Source organism: Syngnathus scovelli, chromosome 18 (assembly GCF_024217435.2).
Source record: "Syngnathus scovelli strain Florida chromosome 18, RoL_Ssco_1.2, whole genome shotgun sequence".
Classification (NCBI taxonomy): domain Eukaryota; kingdom Metazoa; phylum Chordata; class Actinopteri; order Syngnathiformes; family Syngnathidae; genus Syngnathus; species Syngnathus scovelli.
The window spans coordinates 530,495-542,175 of record NC_090864.1 but is presented as its reverse complement, the minus strand read 5'-3'; positions in this window follow the sequence as shown (position 1 = coordinate 542,175).

Here is an 11,681-nt window from a genome sequence, read left to right as displayed (position 1 = left end):
AATCCAAAAGAATACAACAGAGTACAATACAATATAATATAATACATAGATTAAATTCAATAGCTCTTACTACTTCCCATTAAATAAATTAAATACGTCTTACTTGTTCCCAATCCTTTTCAAAAAAGTTGTTTAAAACGAGGGCCCTTCACTCAACCTTTAACCTCTACCACCGCACGTCACATTGTGTTGTATCTGTGAATGTTGGTTGTGGCCAAATGATAGTTTTCTTTCATTCGTTTAGGTTCCACGGTGTTTGTTGGCTATATGTTTTCCAATGTCAGAAGGATGAAAATACAAAGTACAACGCTTGGACGTGGGCAAAGACGTCACCGGTGAGTCCTTCCTTCCTATTTATTTACCTTCTAGGTGCTAGAGGCTAAGTGTTAGAGGCTAAGTGTTAGAGGCTAAGTGTTAAAGGCAACACAATACGAACAACACAACACAATACGAACAACTCAACACAATACGAACAACTCAACACAATACGAACAACACAATATGAACAACACAACACAATACGAACAACACAACACAATACGAACAACACAACACAATACAAACAACACAACACATTACTAACAACACAACACATTACTAACAACACAACACAATACGGACAACACAACGTTACTGCACTGAACAACACGATACCGCACTGAACAACATGATACCGCACTGAACAACACGATACCGCACTGAACAACACCATGCCGCACTGAACAACACCATGCCGCACTGAACAACACCATCCCGCAATGAACAACACCATGCCGCACTGAACAACACCATGCCGCACTGAACGACACCATGCCGCACTGAACGACACCATGCCGCACTGAACGACACCATGCCGCACTGAACGACACCATGCCGCACTGAAAGACACCATCCCGCACTGAAAAACACCATGCCGCACTGAACAACACCATCCTGCACTGAACAACACCATCCCGCACTGAACAACATTATGCCGCACTGAAAAAAATCCAAACCTTTGATCTATTTCTTTAAACAATTTATGTCACGCCACTATTCTCATAGTGGCGGGCCTCTTGACCAAATTGACTAACAATATTGCTTTAAGCTGTTACAGAATACATTTTTAGCCAAGCAAAGAAATCAAAAAGTAAAAATCACATTTGTGCTTCTCCAAACAATTTATGTCACGCCACTATTCTCATAGTGGTGGGCCTCTTGATCAAATTGACTAACAATATTGCTTTAAGCTGTTACAGAATACATTTTTAGCCAAGCAAAGAAATCAAAAAGTAAAAATCACATTTGTGCTTCCATGCGTGACTCACAATCCGACACCGTGTTCCTGTTTTATTTCTATTTTAACTAATTTAGCTTATTGTGGCCCCTTTTTGGTCTCATGTTTTGGTCTGGCGCCATCTTTTGGACAAATTTGGAATTTCAGCTCTGCCAATTTATTCCTGTGAACAATCCATATTTTACCATTTGCACCACCTTTACCATTAACCCCCATGTTACATGACAATATATATACATATACTATATATATACATATACTATATATATATATATATATATATATATATATATATATATATAAGTAGAAAGTGCAGCAGTGATAATTATGCAATAGTGCAAGTAGGCATAACAGTATTCAAGAGTGTGCAGAGGAATGCTAAACCATGTATTAAACTTCTATTTAAAGGGTTTATACAAGTTCAGTAAAGTTGGTAGTGCGAGATAGTGCAAGATAGAGGTCCGTAGTGTCATAAAGTACAGTTCTGTGAATGTGTGATGCAGAGTTCAGTTTAGAGCTCAACAGTTCTAGTGTTCAACAGTCTGATGACAGCAGGGAAAAAGTTGTTGCAGAACCTGGTGGACCTGCAGCGGATGCTGCGAAACCTCTTCCCAGAGGGCAGCAGGGAGAACAGTCCATGGTGGGGGTGTGATGGGTCATGGATGATGTTACGGGCACGGGACATGCAGCGCTGAGATGAAATGTCCTCAATGGAGGGAAGAGGAACCCCTATGATCCTCTCTGCTGTCCTCACCACTCTCCTCACGTTCTTCCAATCGGAGGCGGTGCAGCCTCCACACCACACAGAGAGACAGCTTGTCAGAATGCTCTCTATGGTGCTCCTGTAGAACGTCCTCATGATGGGTGGGGGCAGGTGGGCTCTCCTCATCCTCCGCAGGAAGTACAAGCGCTTCTGTGCCCTCTTGACCAGTGCCGTAGTGTTCATAGTGCAGGTGAGGTCTTCTGTGATGTGGACCCCCAGGAATTTGGTGTTGCTGACCACCTCCACAGCTGAGCTGTTGATGATCAGTGGAGCGTGGTGAGGCTGTTTTTTCCTGAAGTCGACGATGATCTCCTTCATCTTCTCCACATTCAGGATCAGGCTGTTGTCTCTGCACCAGCCCACCAGCTGCTCCACCTCCTCTCTGTAGTCCAGGTCGTTGTTTTCTCTGATGAGCCCCACCAGCGTTGTGCCGTCTGCGAACTTCACGATGTGATTGGTGGTGAACCTGGGGACGCAGTCGTGTGTCATCAGGGTGAACAGCAGGGGGCTCAGGACGCAGCCCTGAGGGGAGCCTGTGCTGAGGGTGATGACATCAGAGGTGTTCTGTCCGACCCGGACTGACTGAGGACTGTTGGTGAGGAAGTCTAGCAGCCCAGTTGCGAAGGGGGGTGTTGAAGCCCAGGTGTTCCAATTTTCCTACCAGATGCTGTGGGATGATGGTGTTAAACGCTGAGCTGAAGTCCAGGAACAGCATCCGCACATGGGTGTTCTTCTCCTCCAGGTGAGCCAGGCTCAGGTGAAGAACGGAGGAGATGGCGTCCTGAGTGGAGCGGTTTTGCCGGTCGGCAAACTGGAACGGGTCAAATAATGGGGGGAGTCTGGAAACGATGTGACCTTTAAGCAGCCTTTCGAAGCACTTCATCATGACCGGAGTCAGTGCAACAGGTCATTAAATGAGGTGATTTGAAGTTTCTTCGGCACCGGAATGATGGAGGCAGTCTTAAAGCACGCTGGCACTGTGGCTTGGCCCAGCGAGGTGTTAAAAATGTCTGTGATGACCCCAGCCAGCTGACTTGCACATTCCCTGAACACACGCCCAGGAATGTTGTCGGGGCCAGGGGCCTTACGGGGGTTGACTCTCCTCAGGGTCTTACACATCGGCGGAGTCAAGGCAGAGTACCTCCTCTTCCTGATGGGGGACAGTTTTAACTGCTGGAGTGCCGTTTAGTGCCTCGAACCTCCCAAAGAAGTTATTTAGACCATTTAGAAAGTCAGCATCAACTTCACCCACCGGGGGGGGTTAGGGGGGGGGGGTTGGTGCGGGGGTGATTTGTAGTCTGTAATCGCCCGTATGCCTTGCCACATACTCCTGTTGTTGTTGGCATCGTGGAAACAATCCTGAATTTTTCGACTGCGGTCTCGCTTCGCTACCCTGATGGCACGGTTCAAGTTGGCTCTCGCTGTCCTCAGTGTCTCCTTGTCGCCAGACTTGAAGGCAGAGTTCCGCGCTCGTAGCGTTTGACGTACCTCCTCAGTCATCCAGGGTCGTTGGTTGCCCCGGGTGATGATATTCTTAGTGGTGCTGACGTCCTCGGTGCATTTGTTGATGTAGGCTGACACAGTCATGGCACACGCATGTCAAATCTACATCGGGAAAACTGGGAGGGAGGGAGGGAGGCAGGCAGGCAGGCAGGGAGGCAGGCAGGGAGGCAGGCAGGGAGGCAGGCAGGCAGGCAGGCAGGCAGGCAGGCAGGCAGGCAGGCAGGCAGGCACGCAGGCAGGGAGGCAGGCAGTGTCTGTCTGTTGAGGTTTTCACCTTGTTCTTCTCCTGCTGAAGTTCTAACTGGACGTCCATCAGTTTGGCTCTCAGCTCGTCATTGGCGGCCTGAAGGGCGCCCGTTCACTCCGCCTTGGCCCGCCCTGCCGGAGCTCGTTTGGACATCTCTTACTCGAGTCTCGCCCGGTCGTCAGTCAGAGATCACAACATTTGTACCTGGAGCGCACAAACGCAGTGCTGTTTTCCACTGGCTTCGGACTCAACTTCAATCGGTACCGTAACTTACAACATCATAAACATAGATCTAGCTTGACTTATTCATTGAATAAATGCATTTAGTTCTTCAAAACTGCATCACACAACATAGCGTGACCGAGACGGCCGTTATCCACCTGCGTGAAGTTATTTGGTGAAATGAATGAGATGTTTAAGACACCATCGTTCTGTCTCTACGTAGATGAAGGGAAATAATCGATTGCTGAAGGTCCAAAGGTGTTGTGATAAACAAATAAACATTTTAGTGATTAGTGACATATTTGTGATAAACATATTAGGCAGGATAATCACATATGTTAACTTGACTGCCCACACTGTATTTATTTATGGTTATTTGTTAAATCGAGTACTGTTAGACATGAAATAGGAAGTGTTTCACATAAATGGACGACGAAAGGGGTACTCACCATTGTAGCTCCTGCTGGTCAATGATACGAGCCTCTTCTTGCAGTGGAAAACATACAGCCAACAAACACCGTGGAACCTAAAGGAATGAAATTAAACATTAACATTTAGCCTCAACCAACATTCACAAACGTAAATCTTTTTAAACACAATGAGTTGTACTTACCGTGTACGCTCTAGACGGTCCACTTGCAAGCAGAAAATAAAGATATTTCTGTTGATAATCGTCGTGTTTGTATCCGTTGTCTCGCTCTAGGCCATTGCGCCCACAGATTTGAATTTTGGCGAGAGTTCAGCCTATTGACGTCATTTCCGCGGTGTAATACCCGCATATCTGAAACGGCAAAGTTAAGATAGGATAAGCGGATTCAGGGGGGAGGTGGCTACATGCAGTCTTACTAGTTCATGATGAGTGCCAAACGACAATGAGAGGGGTTCGGTTATATAGGATACGTCAAAAAGGGCTTGTCCGTTAAGTGCCTTAGCCTTTATGGTCGTGTTCAAGGGTTCGGTCTTTACACCTATGCTGCGAGCAAAAGCCCAGTCAATCAGATTCTCGTCGGCCCCTGAGTCAATCAACACCCCGAGCTCGATTTCCTTGCCTTGGCAGGTTAGCGTCCCGACGGGTAGAACCCTATTCTTCTGCCGGACCACGGAGAAGGTGCTTACCCTCAGCGCACTCCGCTCCGGGCAGGAGAGGAAGAGATGACCAAGCGCCCCGCAGTAGTAGCATCTGCCCTCCTGGCGTCGACGCTGTCTTTCCTCTTCGCTCAATTTGGCCCTGCCGAGCTGCATGGGTTCCCTCCCCGCGAGTGGCCCTGCCGGGATCGATCTTTGGTGGTGCGTCTCGTGGGATGACCGCCCGCCCAATGATGCGGAAGGAATAACGATCGCACCCCGGCTTGCCCGCTGCTTCCTCCACTCCTGTAGTCAGTTGTCAGTTCGGACGGCCAACGCAATGAGAGCGTCGAGTTCCACAGGAAGATCAAGGGGAATGAGTTGGTCCTGGATGGTCCCGGAAAGACCCCGGAGAAAAGCATCGTACAGAGCCGTCGAGTTCCATCCGCTTTCCGCGGCCAGAGTGCGGAAGCGGATCGCGTAGTCGCTGACCGTCTCTCGACCCTGGGTGATATGGGACAGCTCTCGTGCCTTCTCTCGGTCCGTGGGAACTGGATCGAACACCATGCGCAGGGCCTCGATGAATCCGGAAAACGAGTGACAGGTAGCGGAATTCCTGGCCCATTCTGCGGTCGCCCACGTCCGGGCTCTTCCCGTCAAATAGGAGATCGTGTATGCCACCCGGGAGCGTTCCGTTGGGAACTCGCCGGGAGCTCGCTCGAACTGCATCTCACAATTCGTTATAAAGGCTCGACTCAGCCCGGGTTCACCTGCATATCGTTCCGGGGAAGCCAGTCTGATCCCCCTCGCCATAGGCGCGGGCGCCGGGTGGTCCACAGGGGGCGCCGCTGTGGAACAGGGCGTCACAGCTCGCCCCGTGGTCAGCAGAGCGAGGACGTCTTGCATCTGACGACTCAGCGAATCCACCTGGGCGGCCACCGCCTCTCTGAAGCCTTCCTGGTTCTTCACCAGTTCCTGAACCCCAACACTCAGAGCGTCTACCTGCTTCTGCTGTTGGCCCAGTTGCGAAGTCTGGGAGCGTACTTGGGCGACCAGCTGCGCTGTCTCTGCCGAGTCCATGTCTGGCCAGTGCGCAATGTCAGGTGCAGAGCAGGGAGAGGACTGGAATGCAGAGATTTCAATGTCCAAAAAGGCTTTTATTGTCTCCACTGATAGTCGAACAAAAAACGCCTCAAAAGGGAAAACTAAGGCGCCTCGAACCGAGGGAGAAAAAGGGGAAATCAAAGCGCCTCGAACCGAGGGAAATACAAAAACAAGATAGTGATGTAACCAAGTTAACATCGGGGATCAAAGTCGCTCAAACAAGGCTTCTACGTGGAACTCGAGGGTTTCGTGATCGCTAGTGTTCTTACAAGGCAAGACGCACTGGCACTGGATACTGGGAAAGACGCGGGTTATATGGACACAGGAGGGGAACACAGGTGAAGACAGTTGGTCATTGACGCAGGTGCACACACTTGGAATCAGGGGTTCACGTGACCGGACGCACAGGGGAAGGACACACCGACTGGAACGAGAGGAAAATCACACAATAAAACAGGAAGTAATCCGGACGACACATGACAGCATGACAGTTTATATTCAATTTTGTGTTTGTGTGCAAATTTTTGACTTCTTAATTTCCATTTTTTGACTTGCAGGTTGAATTTTTTTTCATAATGGGAGTCAGGGAGGGATTTGGATTAGGGTTAGGGTTGGGGTTAGGGTTAGGGTTAGGGTTAGGGGTTAGGTTAGGGTTAGGGTAGGATCGGTTTAGGGGACAGCGCACAGACGCAGCAGGAGCTCAATGGAAACTGGAAACGTGGGGTGGCAGTGGAGGTGGCACAGGCCAGTTAGGATTAAGAAGGGAGTTCCTCCAGCAATTTGCGTTTCGTTCCGGATAATTTTCCATCTACTCATTTTAGCTTATTAACTTGTTGTTTTTGCTCTTTTCTTGCAGGTACCGATTGGGTGTGAATATGTGAACTCGGCATAGGTAAGTATAACTGTGTGTTTTTCTGTTTCAGGTTATCCAGGTAAGTATTGTTTCTTTTGATAGTGTAAATTTTTACTTTCAACCACTTTTTAGTTTATATTCAATTTTCTGTTTGTGTTCAAATTTTTGACTTCTTAATTTCCATTTTTTGACTTGCAGGTTGAATTTTTTTTCATAATGGGAGTCAGGGAGGGATTTGGATTAGGGTTAGGGTTGGGGTTAGGGTTAGGGTTTGTGGTTAGGTTAGGGTTAGGGTAGGATCGGTTTAGGGGACAGCGCACAGACGCAGCAGGAGCTCAATGGAAACTGGAAACGTGGGGTGGCAGTGGAGGTGGCACAGGCCAGTTAGGATTAAGAAGGGAGTTCCTCCCCCGAAGGAGAGGAGCAAAGGCACGGTCCTACCATCCACGCCCACGTCCCACATCCAGCCCCAGAGCACCCTGTCCGTCGTGGCTGCGCCAGCCATGCTGGTCAGGCCAAGTTGGGCTTAATAAACATGTATTTGCTTTGTATTTGTTGTTTGTTTTTGTGTTTGCGCTTTGCCTATCCGGTCGCCTTTGTTATATATGTAATAAATGAGTCTCGACTTGGCATGATAGATTGACAGCTGCATTTGCGGTCAAATTAGTCGTACCTCGCACTTAATTCATCGACTCCCCTATCTGGGTGGAGCGAGAGCATCTTGCTCTGTGCGGCATCCATGCGCTCTCCTATCTGGGTAAAGCGTGGGTAAATTATAATTTTGCGTCTAATTTTTTATTTTATTAAATTTAATTTAATTTAATTAATTTTTAATTAAATTTTATTTAATTTTTATTTAATTTTGCGAGCGCTGAAGGACTGCGCTGGGGAGCTGTCGGGTGTCTTCACGGACATCTTTAACGTTTCCCTGCAGCAGGCCATCGTCCCCTCGTGTTTCAAGGCTGCCACCATCGTTCCTGTGCCGAAGAAACCTGCACCGTCCTGCTTCAATGACTACCGCCCTGTGGCACTGACGCCCATCATCATGAAGTGCTTTCAGCGGCTGGTCATGGAGCACATCAAGTCCGTTCTCCCCCCCACCATTGACCCTTTCCAGTTTGCGTACCGTGCCAAGCGGTCCTCTGAGGATGCCATCTGCTCTGCCCTCCACTCGGCCCTCACCCACCTGGAGAGAAAGGACTCATATGTGAGGTTGCTGTTTGTGGACTTCAGCTCTGCCTTCAACACCATTGTGCCGCAGCGACTCATCTGCAAACTCGACGAGCTGGGCCTCAGTACCTCCCTCTGCAACTGGATACTGGACTTCCTCTGTCAGAGGCCTCAGGCGGTGCGTGTTGGCGACAAAATCTCCGCCAGCATCACGCTGAGCACGGGGGCCCCCCAGGGCTACGTGCTCAGTCCATTGCTCTTCACCCTGCTGACGCATGACTGCACTGCGACCTACAGCGACAACCGCATAGTGAAGTTTGCTGACGACACGACTCTGCTGGGTCTCATCACGAAGGGCGACGAGACTCGGTACAGGTCGGAAGTTGACCTTCTGACCACGTGGTGCAGGGACAACAACCTCCCGCTGAACGTCAATAAGACCAAGGAAATCATTGTTGACTTCCGGAAGGGTCACACAACACACCTGCCGCTGATCATCGATGGTGCTGTGGTGGAGAGGGTGAGCTGCACCAAGTTCCTGGGGGTGCACATCAGTGAGGACCTCTCCTGGTCCGCAAACACCTCGTCACTGGCAAAGAAAGCTCAGCGCCGCCTGTACTTCCTGCGGAAGCTCAGGCGTGCATGTACTCCTCAGGCAGTCCTGTCTACATTCTACCGTGGCACCATTGAGAGCATCCTCACCAGTTGCATCGCTGTCTGGGGTGGTAACTGCACTGAACAGAACTTGAAGGCCCTGCAGCGCATAGTGAATACGGCTGGTAAGATTATTGGTGCTTCACTCCCCTCCCTGAAGGACATTTACACCTCCCATCTCGCCCGCAAGGCAACCTCGATTGCCAGAGATGTGAGTCACCCGGCTCACTCTTTGTTTGACCTTCTGCCCTCTGGGAAGAGGTACAGGAGCCTGCGCTCCCGCACCACCAGACTCGCCAACAGCTTCTTTCTCCAGGCTGTTAGGGCCCTGAACTCGCTACCCCCTTCTGCGTAGCGTGCGGCACTGTTGCGCTATTTTCGGGAATGTCTGCTGTACGCGCACTTGCTCCTTTTTGTTCTGCTCCTCTTATTTATTTATTTATTGTTGTGTTATTGTCACGTCCCTGCGTCACCGGACTCCCAGCCAAGCCCCAATCAAGGAATTGCCAGCACCTGCTACAGCTCGTTAGGTCCACTACTTAACCTCTATGCATTCTGCCAGTGGTTGTCAGTTCGTCTCCTTACCCTGCCCTTGACACCACTGCCTTTTGGTCCCCTGAACGATCTCTGTTGCCTACTGTTTCCGTAAACTGACCGACCACGCCTGATCGCCGCCTATCTTGACAACCTGCCTGCCTCCGACTACAACTACGCGCTGTGCTCTGCTGCTCAGCCACGCCAGACCGCAAGTCCAGTGTTCCACTTCCCCTTTTCCCCCTTTTCAATAAAGGATCGTGTGCACTTGGTTGTCCTGTCTCTGATCCGTGACAGTTATTTATTCATTATTTATTCAGCACGCTTTTGTTATACTTGTTTACTTGTTTGTCTGTTGTGAGCCATATCTTGTCACCGTGGGATAGGGGGGAACGAAATTTCGGTTTCTTTGTGTGTCTTTGGCATGTGGAGAAATTGACAATAAAGCTGACTTTGACTTTGACTTTGACTAATTGTTTTCCTATCGGCGCTAGTTTGCGCTCCCTTTTATTTCCTCCGTGTGGCCATCGACAACGTTTCGGCATCTTTTGTGCCTTCCTCAGGTCTGGCACACGGGAATTGCACCTAAATTTAGTTTTGTTGCATGTGGTACTGTTTCCTCCTTCATGGCCGCATCGAGACTGAATTTCCTGCTCCGAGCGGACCTTATATGTGTTTCATGTCAGCAATTTGCGTTTCGTTCCGGAAAATTTTCCATCTACTCATTTTAGCTTATTAACTTGTTGTTTTTGCTCTTTTCTTGCAGGTACCGATTGGGTGTGAATATGTGAACTCGGCATAGGTAAGTATAACTGTGTGTTTTTCTGTTTCAGGTTATCCAGGTAAGTATTGTTTTTTTGATAGTGTAAATTTTTACTTTCAACCACTTTTTAGTTTATATTCAGTTTTGTGTTTGTGTTCAAATTTTTGACTTCTTAAGTTCCATTTTTTGACTTGCAGGTTGAACTTTTTTTCATAATGGGAGTCAGGGAGGGATTTAGATTAGGGTTAGGGTTAGGGTTGGGGTTGGGGTTAGGGTTAGGGTTAGGGTTAGGGTTAGGATTAGGTAAAGAGTTCCTCCCCCGAAGGAGAGGAACAAAGGCACGGTCCTACCATCCTGGCCCGCACCCCACAACCAGCTCCAGAGCATCCTGCCCGTTGCGGCCGCGCCCGCCATGCTGGCCAGGACTAATTAGGGCTTAATAAAGATCGTTTTTGACCTTGAACACGTGTTTGTGCTTATTGTATGTTTGTTTTTGATTGCTCTTTACCTATCCGGTCGCCTTTGTTATATAATTAATAAGTGAGTCTCGATTTGGCATGTAAGATTGACAGCTGCGCTTGCGTTCAACTAAATATTCGTACCTCGCACCTAATTCATCGACTCCCCTATCTGGGTGGAGCGAGAGCATCTTGCTCTGTGCGTTATCCATGCGCTCTCCTATCTGGGTAGAGCGTGGGTAAATTACCATTTGTTTCCAATTGGTTTTGTACCGGCGTCATTTTGCGCTAAATTTTGTTCATCTGTGTGGCCATCGACAACGTTTCGGCATCTTTTGTGCCTTCTTCAGGTCTGGCACACAGGAATTGCATCTAAATTTAGTTTAGTTTCATCACATGGGGAGCTGCTTCCTCCTCCACGGCCGCATCGAGACTGAGAGCTCCTGCTCCGAACGGTGCTTATATACACTCCTCCAAGTGGGCGGAGCCAGCGATTTGCGCTTGTTTCTTTAGCATAGTAGCTTGTTTTCTTGCAGGCACCGATTGGGCGTGGATTTGTGATCTCCGGATTAGGTAAGTATATTTTTGTTTTGGGTAAGTATTTACTTTTAACTGCTTTTTTTGCTTTTTTTGTCCCAAATAATGCTTATTTGCAATTGTTTACATTCAAATTTGATAGGTATGCACATTTTTTTTGTTTTGGGTGAGTATTGTGGTTTTATTTGAGGTAAGTATTTACTTTTAACTGCCTTTTGGTCTCAAATAGTGCTTATTTGCAATTATTGTTCAAATTTGTGTTTACGTTCAAATTTTGAGTTGTTTATTTTCAAATTTTAACTTGCAGGTTGACGTTTTTCTCTTATCGGGTTAGGGTTAGGGTTAGGGTTAGGGTTAGGATTAGGGTTAGGGTTAGGGTTAGGGTTAGGGGCTAGGTTAGGATGGGGGATAGGTTAGTATTAGGGCTGGGATATGACCAGTTTAGGGGACAGCACACGGACGTAACAGAGGCTCGATGGAAACCGGAAATGTGGGGGGGGGGGGCGCACTGGACGTGGCACAGGCGAGTTAG